Source organism: Myodes glareolus, chromosome X (genome assembly GCF_982192425.1).
Source record: "Myodes glareolus chromosome X, mMyoGla1.1, whole genome shotgun sequence".
Lineage (NCBI taxonomy): Eukaryota > Metazoa > Chordata > Mammalia > Rodentia > Cricetidae > Myodes > Myodes glareolus.
The window spans coordinates 94388933-94408503 of record NC_142053.1 but is presented as its reverse complement, the minus strand read 5'-3'; positions in this window follow the sequence as shown (position 1 = coordinate 94408503).

The following is a 19571-nucleotide window of genomic DNA, read 5'->3' as shown; positions in this document are numbered from 1 at the left end:
TTTTATCCTGTTAATCTACCTACCCAAGAGCATGGGAGATCTTTCCATTTTTTTTTTTTGGTGTCTTCTTTATCATCTTCCTTTACAGACCTAATGTTCTTGTCACATAGGTCTTCTACTTGTTTGCTTGGAGTTGCTGCATGATATTTTATATTATTTGTGACTATCGTGAAGTCTGCTTCATCTCAGAGACGCAGGGATGGCTCAACATATGAAAATATGCCAATATAATCCATCATAAAAAGAAACAATGATCATTTCTTTAGATATTTAAAAAGCCTTCAAAAATATATCAGTCTTTCATGATAAAGGTCTGTCAGAGAGAAGATATACAAGGAACACATCTAAACATAAGAAAAGTAATATATAACGAGTCAATAGGCAACATCAAACTAAATGGAGAGAAACTCAAACTGATACCAATAAAAAAGGGATCAAGACAAGGTTGTCTACTCTCTCCATATCTATTCAATATAGAACTTGATGTTTTAGCTAGAACAATAATACAACAAAAGGGAGTAAGGGGATACAAATCAGAAAAGAAGAAGTCAGAATCACAATTTGCTGTTATGGTAGTTTACATAGTGACCCAAAAATTCTACCAAGGACCTTCTACAACTCATAAACAACTTCAATAATATAGCAGGATAAAAGATTAACTCAAAAAATCAGTAGCCCTCCTTTACACATATGATAAATAGGCTGAGAAAGAAATCAGAGGTAATTGATTTCTAACTGGAAACATTTCATACTTTCTCAACATGATAATGAATAAAACTTGGGGTGTTATTAAACCTCCACAGATCTTACAATTACAGGCAGAAAAGTAAAACACACCAAGTTTATAGAAAAAATAAAATGGAAAAATGAATTAGTTGTTTAATTTTTACCTTGAAACTTAAATTTGATCAATTTAAAACAAATAAAAATGCATACAATTTATAAATGTTTAAACAGGAAAGCTTTTAAGGGGTTAAGAGATGGCCTAACATTTAAAGAGTACTTGCTACTCTTGCAGATGCTCTGTGTTCTAGTCCCCAAACCCACATGGCATCTAACATTTTTCACTACAATCCTATAGCTACCAAACATGGTCCTGGTGTATATACATATATGCAGCCAAGACGACGATACACATTGAATATAAATAATACATTTTTTAAAAAAATAGTAAGACTTTTGAAGAACCCATATAAATTATTATGAAAAATTTCAAAAGTTCTAACAATAAATGCTTAAGATTTATTGTTACAAAACATTTACAACATTTTCCCCCATAGGAAGAAATACTAGTTTCTCTTTAATCTATTCCTAAGGATTTTGTCCATAGTGTGATTTCACATCCTTTATAATACAGAATTAAGATACTCTTTCACATGACTTTACCTAGCTGTGCTGTGGCCTATTGATAAATTAAGACCAACTGACTAATGAATACTTAATTAGACATACCTATAATAAAGAAATAGTAATTAATACTGTGAGGAAACAATATATAGTTGTTAAACTAGGATTCTTTTCAATATTGAAGGTAATAGAGTACAGAATTATCTTTTTTTAATGGTAGAAAAATATTAGATTTCTGTATGTGTCCTAAATTCTGATGGTATCTTTACAGTCTCAAAAAAATAAATTTGAAGAAAATAGTAAATTGTAAGAAATGTGGTGGTGCTTTAAAATAAGATATATTAATATCTTCTAATGAAGTTGTTATATAAACCACTTGCCCAACATAGAATCAGGTTTCTACCTGTCAAAACCCTCAAGACCCACCTCCTATGCCTTTTTCTCTTACAACACAACATAAGTAAACATATTTTCTGTTCTTCCTAGAAATGCATATTTAAATTTCTAGAAATATTTGAGCAGAAATAATTGCACAAAAATTGTTTCAATATGCTATTTTCTTGGAATGTGCTACTTATGTTCTCTCAATTAAGTGTGACTTTTACCAGATTTATTAAAAGTAACAGAATGTATAAGCCCCAGTACTGACAGAAGTCACAATGTAAGTCCATATAGGAAGTTTGAAGACCAAACAATGCTTTTATCCTTGAGAAGAAACTTGTAAATATCTCATAGTTATTTATGTTTCTTTCAATCACATACTGACTAATTCTCATAATAGAAGGAAAATTTTATTTTTAAATATGGGATTATGACCTGCCAAGGTATAAAAATAATCACTTTGTTTGATAACTGCAGACCTGCATATTACCAAACATTCTCAAATAATTACCAAAGGTAAGATGGCACAAATATCACTCAAGGGGGGAAACATATAGGATCATAATTTATACTCAAGAATAACAACCTACCAGAAGTTTAGAGGCACAAAATAAAGTCTCCATATATTAAAATTAAGTTTGTACAAACAACCAGTATATCTAAAATTGTGCGATATTTTCTAGATGTATTTAAAGAAAACATTTATTCATTTTATTTTATTCAACAATGTTGTCTGGCACTAAGACTGAGGCAAAACTTTTACCTTTCTTTTTCTGTCCTTTCTGTATTTCCTTAATATATATTTAATAATAGTCTAGTTTTTTTAAAAAATAAAAAGATAACCGCAAAGCAAGTAATGAATCACTCCTTCAACAGCATAGCTAAAATGCAGTGTTAACTAATGATTACAAGAAGAAATGATGGTATTAATGAGAGGTAAATAGTATGACTTCTGGCTATCCAATGAATGAGGTAGGGGTGGAAGCTAGATTTGGTGAAGTGGAGAGAAGGTAAGTTGATTCTTCAGTGTCAATACTTTCACTGTGCCTCTTTGTATGATGAGGAGTTGCTTTTCCCTAGAATCATTTGTATACATGTCATCAGCAGTACACAGGCAACACATACATATAGTAGTCACCACATATATAGTCACTTACAGGTATCTGTAGGATATTGGCTCCAGAACCCTTATGGGTACCAGCATTTGTACATTTTCAGTCCCTTCTAAAAATACTGTAATATTTGCATATAACCTACACATATTCTTCTATAAAATTCAAATCATCTCTTGATTACTTATTGATCTCTTATTACTTACTTGATTACTAATGATATGCAAAGGTTATGTAAATTCATCATATACTGTATTTTTTAGAGAATAATGAATGATAAGTAAAAATGTCTTTATATACGTGATTTCTTCTAATGCTTTGAATTTTCAGTTTGGAGAATTTATGGGTATAAAACCCCTAGATATAGAGGGCCTATTTTGTCTATTGAACTCTATCTTTAAACTTTAAAGTCTGGAAATGTTTTACAACAGAAGCAGTATTTTCAAATTACCAAATGATAAAAGTAGCACCTGTATGGTAAGTTTCTAGATGTATTCAAGCATTCAAAGGGGCCCCACTATTAACACAGGTATAGAAGATATTTGAAACATGGAGGAGGCTCAGTGTATTAGTGATTATGAGAACTGGTTAAGGAAATACAGAGATATTAAATTATCTTTTTTGAAGATAGATAAAAAAACATCTTGAAGCTCATTTCTTTCTTGATTTCCTAAGAATTCTATTTCTACCTTTATTGGTGATTGTTTTTGAATATCTTTATATTTTCCTTCATCTGGGAGATTTGAGATGGATATAGCATTCTGCCTACAAGTTTAACCTGAATAAGCTGTCAATTCAATTAGTCTTATTTTGCAAGTTTAATTATTTATTTCTATAATTTAGAAGTTTTTTACTATTGTGAAATTTTTCAGCCATAAAAATCCTTGACTTCTTTCTAAGGTTCCAAGTATTTCATATGACATTTTATTTGATATTTGCACAGAAATATCTAATAGCTGTAAGCTCATAAGATTTAGCAATATTTGAAACATGAATTCACAAAATGATAATTTGTATGAAATTAAAATTTAACTGTCATCCTAAGATTTAATATGAAAAACTTAAATAACCAATTCTAAATTAATCTACCTAAAATATATCTCACCCTAATAAGCCAGAACTCTTGATTATGTTGAAGGCAGATCCAATTCATGTAGGCTCGTGCATGTGCGAACAAATTTTTAGAATATGCAATTTGAAGGTCAACTATATTTGATTTAAGGACTTCAGAGATTTGAAGATAGCTTCAGAAATTAATCTTTCATTTTACCTCCAGACCTGGTTTGTCTCTGTATTGGCCTCATTTTCTCTCATGTTTTCTATAGCATGGTAAACCCCAGGGTATTCCAACCTGAAATTTACTTACTTAATTTCACTAAAAAAAATCTCTTTCCCAAACAATACTGTCAGGCTTGCACTTGACTAGGTCAAGTTTTGCAACTCATTTGATTGCTCTGGCAGATGATTTGAACATGGTGGTAAGTCAAGCACCCATTTTTGAATCTTGGATGTGAAGTAGTCACCACAAAAGAGAAAATCAAGAAATCAAGCAAGCACACAAAACAATAACAACAGAAACAGAATGTGTAATAGGAAGATGGAAAATAAATCCCCATGAAAATATCAGGATGCTATATTCTTAACTATGAAACTGTACAAGATAACAAGATAACAGATATCCCCTACATTCCCAAAGAGTGTCAGTAAAAAGCAAGATTCTTTAATTAATGCCTCAAATCAGAGCAAAGGAGTCTTCTTTACTTGTTTTATTTACTCCCTAAATATATCAATTCATAAATGCAGTCTGTTCTACTTGAAGCATTTCTTAAATATGCTGCATTTCTCCTAGCCTAGGTGAATATTGCCTTATTCCTCAAATCTTTCTACAACATCCTTTTTTCATGTCCCTTGGTTAAAGTCATCTAATAATTTCCACTTACATTCTTAAATTTCTGTGCAGTCTGACTCTTGATGTGCACAACCCTGTATTACTACATCTAACCCACATTAGGTATCTTGATAGTCTTTGAATGTATAAAATGCATTCTGTCTTTAAAATCTTTTACAATTATCAATTTCTGTTACTTTGATTTTTTTCTCTTTTCTCTAGCTAAAGGCTTTCAATCCCAAAAGTTTCTGATTAAAGGTTATCCCTTTGTAATTTCTTTCTACAAAACCCTTAGAGTATAAAGAAAGTACTCAGCCACTGTCACTTATATATGTATATACCACACAACACAGATGATGAGTAACTACATTGAACAGTTATTCATCTCATTATACTCATTATTTAGAATTAACTATGGGAAAACAAGCTCAACATGAGAAATTTATTTGCATTATTTTCACTGACTTCTCAGATTAATTTTTTTTGTCCCACAAAATCTCAAATGTATTTTCTGAATAGGAACATGAACGTTAATAAGTGATTGTAAGAATTTGTGATTTGTACATAAGTCATGTATTAAAACACAACAAATAACACAGAACATAAGCAAAAGTTTATTTAGAATCCTAGTACAGGAACAAATAAATTTAGAACCCCAAATATTGTGATTTATTTATATAGGTTATATATGAGTATATTATAAAATAAATGAGGTTCTGCTCTAAATTTTATAGTCACAGAATGCTAGTTATCTTATTCCATTAATCATTCAGCAATAGACAAAATTATATAAGGATTATATATGAGGAAAACTGATTAGTACAAAGGTGTGGAATTACAAGTGGTCTTCAGTAAAGACCTCTGCTCATGTTTTAAAGTATTAGACAATGTTTTAAAGAGATTAGATTAAATGTATTTAAAAATTTTTCTCTCTATCTAGTTGAAAATAATAAAACAATGATCACACTTTGGGAAATTTGAAAAGCTTTTAAGTGTATACTTGTATGAGAGTCAAATACGATTATCAAGTATTGGACAATTAATCTAAGGGAAATAACCTTGTGGTAGATTAAAAGCAAGATTTGCAAACCTCCAATTATAAACTTCATGTAAAACTTTGCATCAGTACTGAGGCAAAATTTGACATTTATAAGTAGCTGAAAAAATCTGTAGATTGTTATAGATTCTGTATACATTGTAATCATTTGAGGGGAGATGATTATTATTTTAGAATACTAATAAAAGTTTGTCTTTTGAATTTAGTTAAGACCCTATTTGGTTCTGAAAAGCAAGCAGGTAATCTAGAGAGTGACTGTACAACAAAAGAAGCAACACTGATAGTTTTAGTATACCTTAAAAATAACTGAGAGCAGAGGAAGGGGGAACTTTGGTAAGGATGTAAAATAAACAAGTAAATTACAAAAGAATATTTTTTTAGTGAGGGTGGTGCACATGCAACAGTGCCTATGTGAAGGTAAGAAGACAACCTGTGAATGTCAATACCTCCTTGTATTATGAGGTTCCAAGGATAAAATCCAGGTCATTACAATAAATGGTGAAAGCCTTTTAAAAACTGAACCATTTCACAGTGCCCTGCTAGAATAGTTTCTGATTTAAAAAATTGAAAATTGTGACTGTCAGAATCTTGGAGAAAGTGACATCACACAAAATAGGGAAGTAAAAATACAGAAATTATATATGGAGATTAAGCAATTTTGAAGTTTCTTTGTATATCATTGATTAATTCAATATTTTTTTCTTTTTTTTAAATTATTTATTTATTTATTAAAAATTTCCACCTCTTCCCTGCCTCCTTTTTCCCTTCCCCTCCCCACTTCCCCCTCCCTCTCTAGTCTTAAGAGCAGTAGGGTTCCCTGCCCCTTGGGAAGTCCAAGGTCCTCCCCGCTCCATACAGGTCTATAAAGGTGAGAATCCAAATAAACCAGGCTCCCACAAAGTCAGTCCATGAAGTAGAATAAAAACCCAGTGCCATTGTCCTTGGCTTCTCAGTCAGCCTTCATTGCCAGCCACGTTCAGAGTGTCCATTTTGATCACATGCTCCATCACTCCCAGTCCAGCTGGCCTTGGTGAGCTCCCATTAGAGCAGTCCCATCATCTCAGTGGGTGGATGCACCCCTCATAATCCTGACTTCCTTGCTCACATTCTCCCTCCTTCTGTTCCTCACTTGTACCTAGGGAGCTCAGTCCAGTGCTCCAATATGGGTCTCTGTCCCTATCTCCATCCATCGCCAGATGAAGGTTCTATGGTGGTATGTAAAATGTTCATCAGTGTGGCTATGGGACAAGACCAGTTCAGGCACCCTCTCCTCTGCTGCACAAGAAATAATCTGGGAACCTCTCCTTGGACCTGGGAACCCCACTAGAATGAAGTCTCTTGCAAACCCTAAAATGGCTCCCTTAATTAAGATATTTACTTCTCTGCTCCCATATTCATCCTTCCTCTATCCCACACATCCCATTCCCCCAAGCTTTCCCGAATCCTCCCCTTCTCCCTTCTCTCTTCCCATCTCCCCTTACATCCACCCCCTACCCGTGCACCCAAATTTGCCTGGCAATCTTGTCTACTTCCAATATCCAGGAGGATAACTATATGATTTTCTTTGGGTTCACCTTCTTATTTAGCTTCTCTAGGATCACGAATTATAGACTCAAAGACCTTTAATGATGGCTAGAATCCACTTATGAGTGAGTACATACCATATTCATCATTTTGGGTCTGGGTTACCTCACTCAGTAAAACGTTTTCTATTCCCATCCATTTGCATGCAAAATTCAAGATGTCATTGTTTTTTACCGCTGAATAAAACACTAATATGTATATGTTCCACACCATATTTAACCATTCTTTTATTGAGGGGCACCTAGATTGTTTCCAGGTTCTGGCTATTACAAATAGTGCTGCTATGAACATAGTTGAACAAATGCTTTTGTAGTATGATAGGGCATCTCTTGGGTATATTCCCAAGAGTGGAATTGCTCGGTCCTGAGGTAGGTTTACACTCAGTTTCCTGAGAAACTGCCGCACTGATTTCCAAAGTGGCTGCACAAGTTTGCATTCGCACCAACAATGGATGAGTGTTTCCCTCACTCCACAGCCTCTCCAGCATAGGCTATCATTGTCGTTTTGAATTTAGTTATTCTGACAGATGTAAGATGGTATCTCAAAGTTGTTTTGATTTGCATTTCCCCGATAACTAAGGAGGTTGAGCATGACCTTAAGTGTTTTTTGGCCATTCGAAGTTCTTCTGTTGATAATTCTCTGTTCAGTTCAGTACCCCATTTTTTAATTGGATTAATTAGAGTTTTAGTGTCTAGTTTCTTGAGTTCTTTGTATATTTTGGAGATCAGACATTTGTCTGATGAGGGGTTGGTGAAGATTTTCTCCCGGTCAGAAGGTAGCCTTTTTGTCTTACTGACAGTGTCCTTTGCATTGCAAAAGCTTCTCAGTTTCAGGAGGCCCCACTTATTCATTGTGGCTCTTATTGTCTGTGTTACTGGGGTTCTATGTAGGAAGTGATCTCCTGTGCTTATATGTTGCAGACTACTTCCCACTTTCTCTTCTATCAGGTTCAGTGTGGTCACACTTATATTGAGGTCTTTAATCCATTTGGACTTGAGTTTTGTGCATGGTGATAGTTATGGATCTATTTTCATTCTTCTACATGTTGATATCTGGTTGGAAGCAAACCAGATCACTGGGCAAAAGTTGGGAGCAGGGGAGTTGGGGTGGGTTTGGGGGAAGGGGAGATGGGGAGAGAGAAGGGAGAAGGCGGGAAGTGGAGGGATCTTGGCGGAATGGGATAACTGAGTTGAAGGAAGGGTCGATATGGGAGCATGGAAGAAGATATCTTAACTAAGGGAGCCATTTAAGGGTTGGGTAGAGTCTTGGATCTAGAGGGGTTACCAGGTGTCCAAGGGGATTTCCCCAACTAGGTCCATGGGCAGCAGAGGAGAGGGTGCCTGAACTGGCTTTCTCTCATAGACACACTGATGAATATCTTGCATATCACCATAAAACCTTCATCTGGTGAGGGATGGAGATAGAGACAGAGACCCACATTGAAGCACTGGACTGAGCTCCCAAAGCCCAGATGAAGAGCAGAAGGAGGGAGAATATAAGAAAGGAAGGCAGGACCTCAAGGGGGTGCGTCCATCCACGGAGACTTTGGAACTGATCTAGTGGGAGCTCATCGAGGCCAGCTGGACTGGTTCTGAACGAGCATGTGATCAAACCGGACTCTCTAAATGTGGCTGACAATGAGGGCGGACTGAGAAGCCAATGATAATGACACTGGATTTTGATTCTACTGCATGTACTGGCTTTTTGGGAGCCTAGTCTTTTTGGATGCACACCTTGCTAGAATGGGGGGGGCTTGGACTTCCCACAAGACAGAACACACTGAATTCTCTTAGGACTGGAGAGCGAGGGGGAGTGGGAGTAAGGGGAGTGAAAGGGAAATGGTAGGATAGGAGGAGGTTGAAATCAGAAAGAAAGAAAGAAAGAAAGAAAGAAAGAAAGAAAGAAAGAAAGAAAGAAAGAAAGAAGTAAATGTAAAAATAAAGAAAAAGAATAAATTTTCTTCAAATGTAAAGATAAAAAAGCCTTTTTGGAAATCTTAAGGATTGTTCAAACATGTCTTACCATGTGGATGGAGCATTACATTATTTTAGAAAAGAAGAATATATACACAAAGACAAAACAATATATAACTACCAAAGAATAGGCAAAATGTAACTGTGGTAGCATACAGTGTAGAACACACGGAGATATACATCATTATTATTTTACGTTATAAATTTATATACACATTTAATACACAGACACAATCATTTAGGCACTAATGGATGTTTCTGTTATAAAGCAGAGATTATTACAGATTCAAAGCATCATTAGACAGTCATCCCAATAAGTCTTCATTGCACAGTAAAAGTACAGAGAAGAAAATTGGCACCTGAGAGATATATTCACTCCCAGGGGAAAGAACATATTCCTGGACTAAAATGAGATTAAATTGCAGCTGTAAATCGCTCACTTTAAACATCTTTGTAACATGAAGGCTGGCTTGTTAGGGTTTCTGTCCCATGCGGAAAGCTCCAAAGAAAATCACACAGAGTCTACATTAGGTTATAAACTGATTGGCCCATTAGATCAGGCTACTCATTAGCTCTTATAAATAATGTTACCCCATTATCCATATCTACATTAGCCATATGGCTTGGTACCTTTTTCAGCTGTCAGCTCACATGTTGCTTCTTCAGTGGTCTGGGCAGAAATGGTGGAGAGAGCATCCTGCTTCCCAGAATACTCCCATTCTCTTTGCTCCATCTCTACTTCCTGTCTGGTTTTCTCACCTATACTCCCTGCCTGGCCAATCAGCATTTATTTAAAATATGATTGACAGAATATAGACAATTCTCCAACATCATTTTCCCCTCTTTTTTTTAAACAAAGGAAAATATCCATAGTTCATTTTTTGGGAATGTGGGTATAGTTTTCCAAACTACTTCCTGCTGATTGGGGGTGCTGATATTCTTATGGGGAACTAAAGAAAATTTAGAGTTATAATCAAGTCCTGACTAGAGTACCCTGTGAGTCTTGATCATCTCAGGCAGCAGTCTTGAATCAGTTCTGGATGTAGAACTCAGACACCTGGGCCATCTGTGCCTACTGGAGATTTCTCAGGTGGTCTTCCTAAATCAAACTGGATTTTTCTTAACTCAGAATGAATCCACAGCCTCTCATTTTCTGTGGAAACAAAAGCAAAATCTCTTCTCCAAAGTAACATACCTTTTGACTTCAGTTTTGAAGCCAAGGTATTTTCAAAATACCTACCTTGGGTTAGTTCAACAGCATTAAGCAAAAGTCTTTTAGCGGCTGTTGCTCCTTCCTCAGCATTCAAGCAATTCAAAGAGAGCATAATAACATACAGTATGAAGATTCTCCATGTGTTTTTCATCTTTACATGGCTTTATTTTAACTTCTATTTCTTTTATTTTTAATTTTACTTTTTGATACAGGTTCTCTGTATATCTTTGTCCTGGAATAACTCTGTAGACCAGGCTGCCCTTGAACTCACAGAGATCCCTCTGTCTCTGCCTCCCCTGTGCTGGGATTAAAGGCATGTGTTACCACACCTTGAACTCATGGAGATCTGTCTGTCTCTGCCTCCCAGGCATTGCATTTAAAGGTGTGTGCTACCACCACCATGATTGACAGAATACAGACAATTCTCCCACACCACATCTTAATATTGCATATCTTAAAAAAAACTTTCTGGCCACATTAAAAAATGGGTAAAGGTGAATGCTTCTAAATTAGATACCACTACCCTCATTGTTGATGAAGAGATCCTGCTCCAAAAAGTTGTTCTCTGTTCACCACATATATGTCTTGACATAAGTATATCCATTTAGCCAGACACAAACATTCACACAAAGTAAATACAAATGTATTAAAGATAAATATGAACAAGTTCTAAACTTCATTATTTTTGTTAATTCTTTGAGAATTTAATACAATGTGTTTGGGTAAAATTTTTAACCTCCTCATCCAACTTCACCTCAATCCATGGCTCACCTCCCTATTCTTTGAAATTTGTGTCCTGTTTTTGCTTGTTTTTTAAACCATCATGCCCAGTTTTGCTGTTCATACATTCTTGGATGTGTAACTTTCCATTGGAGCATGATAAATCTACCAGACTGCCTTCAAAGAAAACTTACCCCCCCTTTCCCAGTATATATCAGTAGCCAATAGCTCTTCAGCTAGTAGTAGACCTTGGTAACCACATTTTTGCCTCTATTCTTGGATATATTTTGATTTGAGTTTCTGATTGTAATGTGCATGCTGTCATAATCATCATGAGATCATAATGTAGTTATCCTGCTGTGTCTAGAAGACACTGACTGTTTCCTTGTAGGTATCCACTATCTCTGACTTCTATAAATCTTTCTGTGTCCTTATCTGTTGTGATCCTTGACTATGGAAAGAGGGGATATGATATAGATGTCCCATTTAGGGCTGAGTAATACTCTTTTATTCTCTACATTTTGAACATTTGTGGGTCTCTATGTTAATTGTTATCTACTGCAAATAGAAGCTTCTCAGATGAATGCTAAGAGACAGAGTGATGTATGGTATAGAATGGTAATTCATTAGTCAATTTAATACTATAACCATTCAGCAGAATATCTGTGGTATATTCTACTCTATGGCTTATGACTTGTATAGTCACAGGTACTTGGCCCATTTAATAGTACCTTCAATAACAGTGTCTTACTGTCAAATTCTGGAGGATAACTAATAGCATTGGTAATTCCATATAATACTTATAGAGTCTATGAGAACTCACTGACCAACAGCTTTAAAAGAGGTAACTCTTTGTACTGGGCTTTTTATTTGTGAACCTGTTGTGTCTAGTAGAGACATTGACATCCATTTTAAATTTTTGTACATATTTAAATGTATGCATTATATTTTAAAATAAATATACTTTATATATTACTTATATGAATATTATATTATATTTATACACAAATATACACACATATGTGTGATTATGTGTGTATGTGTATGTGTATGTATATTATATATACATATATATGTGTGCATGTACATATATATAGTAAGGGTATATCTAAAATAGTAGGGTTGCATGTAGTTTCTTGAAAGACATTATGTTTTATTTATCCCTCTAAGTATTCTCTGCTCTGTGCTGTCCTTCCACCCCAACACTAATTTAATCTTTCCTATTCTCCTTTAAACCTTTGTACTGAGTTCTATCTTCTATTCCTGCCTTCCTCATATTCCCTACAAATTTCCAGTCATCTATGGGTGTTTCTGTAACATGAGGGCTGGCTGGCTTGTTGGGGTATCTGTTCCTGCCCGGTACCCCACAGCTGGCAAGTCCCAGAGAAAATCAACCACACAGAGATCTCTATAAGTTATAAAGTTGATTGGCCCATTAGGTCAGGCTACTTATTAGTTCTTATGACTTATCTTAACCCATTATTCTGATCTATGTTAGCCACACGGGCTCAGTACCTTTCTCAGTGTGACAGCTTACATGTTGCCTCTTTGGTGGTCTGCGCAGGAATCGCAGAGGAACCTCCCTGCTTCCCAGAATTCTCCTGTTCTCATTGCATCACCTCTACTTCCTGTCTAGTTTTTCTGCCTATACTGCCTGCCTGGCCAATCAGCGTTTTATTAAAATATGATTGACAGAATACAGACAATTCTCCCGCAACATGTTCAAATGAAACACTTGTGTAAAGATATAAAACAGACATCCACACATGAAGATAAAACATGGAACATCCCCTTTTCCCGTAATCCACTTCAATATTTTTTTAAACAAATTTTATTGTAGTCATTCATCTGGGAGTATTAGTCGCTGTTCTAGTGCTGTGGACAAACACCATGACCAAAGCAACACTTAGAAAAGAATCATTTAATTGGGGCTCTTTACAGTTTCAGACTTTAGACCATTATCATCATGGTGAGGACACAGGCAGACATAAAGCTAGTGAATGAGCTGATAATTATAAATATCATGATCCATAGGCAGAGGGAAAACGAGTGAAACTGGTATGGGATTTTGAAATCCCAAAGCCCACCCCAAGTAATGCACCTCCTCTAATAAGACCACATTTGTTCTTACAAGGCCACACCTCCTAATCCTTCTCAAATAGTACCACTGCATGATAAGTAAGAATTAAAATTTGTGATCTTATGGGGCCAGTTTTATTCAAACCATCACACTAGGATAAGGTGAAATCTCAGAGTAGTTTTAATTTGTATTTCCCTGATGACTATGAATGTTCAAACAGTAGCCTTCTCTGTCTGTCTGTCTGTCTATCTGTCTGTCTGTCTGTCTCTCTCTCTCTCATTCTCTGATTTCTTTATCTTTGTGGATCTGGATTAACTCATTCAAAATAATTGCTTCCTAATCCATCAATATTCCTATGCATTTAATAATTTTATTTTTCTTAACAGTGAATAATATTTTGTTATATAAATATACTAAAGTTTTATTATCCTTTCAGTTGTTGATGGACATCTAGGCTATGTATGACTCCTGGCTATTGTGAACAGAACAGTTGTAAATATAAATGAGTAGATATCTCTATAATAGGATATAAAGTCCTTTGGGTATATATCTGAGGATAATATAGCTGGCTCATATGATGAACGTTTTTTTTGTCTGTTTGTGTAATCTCCACATGGATTTTCAAAATGATTATAGGAACCTGTACTCCCACTATCTGTTTATGCATTCTCTTTCTCCATGCCTATGTCAGAATCTGCTGTCATATTTTTTATCTTCCATTATAACTGTGGTAAGGCAAAATACCAAAGCAGTTTATAATTCCTTGGAGGTTAAGGACTTCTGTTTACTACTCTAAATTTATAATATAAAGCAAATAACTAATTGATTCTCATCCATTAATATTTTTTACTTCATTCATAATGCACTTAGTTGTGCATAATCTAGCAATAACTTAAATATGAGCTTGTTGTTTGTTTCTTTTTTATATAGCTTGAACATTGTTCTATTAAACTATCCATTTGTGAGAAATGTAATGATATTTTAAAAATTAAATGAATAGTATAAAAAAATGATTTTTTTTTACAAAATGAAAAGTGCTGATACAGAACACTTTACTGACATGTAGAATATGGTGATTATTCAGTACTCATTTTCCTGAACTTTTACCTAAGTTGACATTTTATTGAAATATGTATTAAAACAAATTATGGGTAAATGCCTATTTCTCTATCTGTACACTCTCACCTCCTTAATTGTTATCAATCTTCACAGTGCCCTTTGTAAAATTTCATTTTTCTCAAATTACCCATACATATATACTCTAAGAAAGATGCAGAAATTATAAGTGCTTCAAAATAGAATTTTTCAGTACTTGGAGCCATAATTTAGAATGTTAATAATGATGTTAGTTTGTAGTGAAGACAAGATATGCTTCTTTCAACTTCATCAATTTAGATACTTATACTTTCACAATAGCAAGGAAATTAAAACAAGTATATCATCAATGCTACTTTGAAGGCACAGAAAAACTCCTGTGAGATCTACATTTCCCCACTTTGTCATATAGAGACACAGAAAATATCTGTAGTTTAGCTTTTAAAGGTCATGATCATCAGAGTGACTATACAAGGCTTATATCATTTCAGGTTTGATGCCCATGGGTAAGTTGATAGACAAGAAGATGACATACAGAGATCAAAGTACAATATATATTCAGAATCTAAACAGTGTAGTTTGCAATGTTCCTTATAGTCAACAATCAGTGCACAAAAGAACAAAATAAAAATAAAGTTCTAAACTGCAGAGGTTGTTCACAAAAATATCTTGTGTGTGTGTGTGTGTGTGTGTGTGTTTATTTATGCCAATTTTTATGTGCATTGGTGTTCTGCTCACATGTATGTCCATGTGAGGGTGTTAGGTCCCCTAGAACTGGAGTTGCAAACAGTTGTGTGCTGCCACATGGGTTCTAGGAATTGAACCCATGTCCTCTGGAAAAGTAGCCAGTGTTCTTAATCACTGAGCCATCTCTCCAGCACCCACACAAATATCTATATTTGCAGTAACTGTGAGAAATGTATGGGCTTCTTAATGTTCAATGTTTGTGTCAGACTTCCAGAAACACAAGAATTCTAGCACTCAAATGGTAAGATAATTTAGGCATCCATGTTAATATATGCTTGTCTAGTGTTCATCATTAGACTCTGTTCTCTTGTTGGACATAAGCAATCTTGTAGAATACCAACATGAGTATAACTCACTGTGAGAACAATTGAACATGACACACACACAAGGTGACTCTGCCACTTTCAAAATGACAAGCAAAATCTTTCTTTCTGCAAATCAGAAGGACTGCTTCTTAGTTGCCCATTACATGTTAACATATCTTTAGCCTGCCATCCCTGTAGATCAAATGTTTTGAGAATAGTTGGCATGGAATAATTGTCTTGGCTTATTACCAGACCCAATCTAGAATTAGTCTCTATTCCTTGGACTGTCTTCAAGATTTTCTAACCACAACTTATGTCTTATTTATAAATCTTCTCAAACACATTTGCATAGAAATGTCACATATTACTTATGTTTATTATGGAATAACAATATGTCATAAGTCCAATATTTACAGCACAGTTATATTCTGTTTTTGGTTTTCTGGAATTGACATCTGTATAGTAAATGAAAAAATAAGTTATCAAACGTTATTATTGTAATGAATAAAATTTAAGTATCAGCAAATTTGATGGTTTGGATGAGAATGGTCCCTATATGGTCATATATTTGCATAATTAGTCCCTAGTTAATGAATTGTTATGAAGAATTAGAAGGTATGGCCTTGTTGGAGGAAGGATGGTCTTGTTGGAGACATATGGACTTGTTGGAGGAAATGTTTCACTAATGATAAACTTTGATGTTTCAAAATCCCATGTCAGTCTACAACATCCCAACTTGCTGCCTGTGGATTAGTATGTAAAGCTCTCAGCTACTGCTCTAGCACCATGTCTATTTATACCACATGATAAGCATACACTAATCTTCTAAAACTATAAGGAAACCTGAATTAAATGCTTACTTTTATGAGAATTTTCTTAGATATGATGTTTTTTCCAAGCAACATAATATTAATAAAGACAGTAAAAAATTTTATGGTTCAAAAACTAAGAAAATATCAGAAATCTGAAGCTAACTTTTTTCTTTTAATAGATGTTTTGCTTCCGTAATTGAGTGACAGTCTTCACTAGAGATCTAACCTTTCCACAAGATCAACATATCTGGTAAGTTCCAAGGAAATATGTACCAAGGAAACAGTAAATAAGAGGAAAAGAATTTTCTGTAATTCTTGAGTGTATTGAAAGTTGCATCTATATTAAGAAAAATTAACACTCAAATCCTAGTTAGTAGAATCCATGATTTTGTCCTCTACATTATGAAAGGGGCTTTGGATAAGTGAATATACACTTCATAGTACACCAATTCTACAATTTGGATATTGGATATTTAATCAGTTCTCTGTCTCTACCAGAGCTTACAATGGTTTCTATAAAGTACATTTTTTAAATTCTACTTCTTGGATGAATCCGTGGTCCCCACATTGTCCTTGGCTGTATATGACCCAACTGTAGCTTTCGATCATTGTCAGCAATTTACCTGCCATTTTCAACAAAAATAATGAAAGGTATAAAACATAAAGATGACACTCACTTTAAGGACTTTATTATAAAAATAAAAATGCTGTGTACATCTCCAGTGTTATAGGCATGCTCACACTCACTTCAGTCAGTTCTTAGAGAAGCTTTTAACATAGTCTCTTAAAGAAATTTCTACATCAACTATAGTCCTCATTTTAACTATAGTATCTTTGCATTTTCTACTTTGCTCTTTTTAATATCTTTCTTACCCCCAATATATTACAATCAAGATTCTAAAACCCTTATGTTTATTTTTTCTGTTTGTTGATTTAATTGATAACTTTTATTAAATAAAGCAGAATGAATGATAACTTGCAATATATCAATAACGTTTGAAATGAACCACTTATTTATTTTTCTACTTCGTGTAAAGACTGTGATATTTCTAGGGAGGCTGTCCAACTACTTAGAGCACATACTCTCATTAAAACATTTATATATGAACTACTGAATATTTTAGTCTACATATAATTTTGATACTTTAAGAACTTCCTACTTTCTTAAAATTTATTTTCATTCTATTTGTTTGAAAAATTATTAAAGATCTTTTTGTTGTTTAAGGGAATAAAAAACACTTCATATTTTAGTGGTCTTTCAAATTTTGTATGTTTATTCAGTCAGTTTCTTTAGATAAAAGAACAGATACAGCAGGATACTCACACACACACACACACACACACACACACAAGAGGTAAATGACAGTACTAAAAGAAGAAGAGGTTATGAAATTGACAGGGAAGAGTGGAGAAGAGAGGAGTTAAAGGGAAGAGAAAGTGGGATGGTAATGATGTAAATGTAGCACTAATGTATGAAATTCTAAAAAAAAAAAACCCAACAAAATTTTTTACGAAGAAAAAGGAGGAAAAATTTTTTTTTCAAAGGCAAGAAAATTTTGTACTTTTTACAATCATGAGGAACAAACTTTAAATCACCAGAATATACATAAAGTTGGGTAAGGCAGCATACATCAATAGTTTCAATATTCCTTTCAGCAAGATGGGAGGCAGAGACAAAATCCCAGGAAGTTCATAACCCAGCTACTTTGTCATACAAAGAAATGAAAAAGAAAATACAGACCCTGTCTGAAGCAGGGATTAGGCAAGGACCAACACTCAAGGTTGTCCTCTTATCTCCATTCACATGAATGTTACCGAGGCATCCATCACGGATATGTTTGCATCATGCACAGTTATGCACAAAGATTTTAAAAAAGTCCAATACAACAGTATTGATTATAAAGACTATATTCATGTATCATTACCATCTGTAGCCCATAAATGATGTTAATAATGTTTAACAAAAAATTACCCATCACCTCAAAGAAACAAATTCAGTTTGCAAATTTTTACTTTAGCATATTTGAATATTTTGATGTAACTAAACAAAATAATGTAAATAGGATTTAGTTTCATAAGAAAGGATAAAATGGGAGCCAAGAGAGAGCAAGGGGAAAGAGAGGAAAAAGGAGGGAGAGAGAGTAAAAGAGGGAGAGACAGACAAAGAGAAAAAGGGAAGGAGAGACAAATAAACAGACAGAAAAACAAAAAGGAATGAGAGCAAGTTCTATGGTAATAAAGTGTTTCTTCTTGTGACAATAGTCCTCTTATATCATAGTTCCATCCTCTTGACATCTCTAAGTACAAATGTATCAGATGCTTAGGGGTTGTATTTATCAGTGTTTTCTTACTGTGACAATTACATGAAAAATAAACTCAAACAAGAAAAGAATGATTTGGGCTAATAGGATTAAAGAGTATGATCTATGACCATCAAGCTATTTTATTTCTGTTAAGGGTGAGGCAGAATAAAATGGCAGAGACTGGGTGATAGAGCAGAGAGGCTAGGCTCATGGAAGCAAAGGGAAAAGGGGAAGAACAGCATGCAGTAGATAAACCATTGAAAGATACTTCTTCAGTGAATCACTTCCTCAAACTCTGCCTGACATTCCACATTTCCAACACCTCCCAATAAATTGTTCATTGTTTGAATAACTTAGAGGAATAAACTGTTGATTTTGCCAGAATCTCTTAATTTAAGCATTTCTTGAAAGCAAAGATAGACTTTCATAATCTCCTAGGTGTTTCTCAATCCTGTGGAATTGGCTGTCAAAAGAAACCATCATTTCCTATATGGCTTGATATTGCTGTTCTGAGAAGTCGTTTTGATCGAACAAAAACACTGCTAGATGTGGTGTATCTTTTTATGAACTGTCAGTCTGACAAGTCCCAGAAGCTCCAAACAATACAGGTGATTCCTCTTGTTTGTCAAACATACCTATATGATGAACACTATTGCTGAAAATAGGGTAAATCTCGTCTAAAAAGTATAGAAAAAAATTAGATGTGAACTGTGTACTATCTTCCTGCTTACTGCTATCTCAGGTTCAGCATACATGAAAATGCTATGCAGGCTACCAGAGGAGAGAAAACATCAATGTGTTACCTCGCTGTGCTATATTGCCAGCCTCTCAAGCAAGATATCTCCACTGGTAACACTGTGCCACAACTGTTATGGAAAGTAACAAATTACCACTATTTCCTCTGCCCCTCCTCCTTCTCCCAGAACCTCCCTCCTCCTCCTCTGCCCTCTTCTC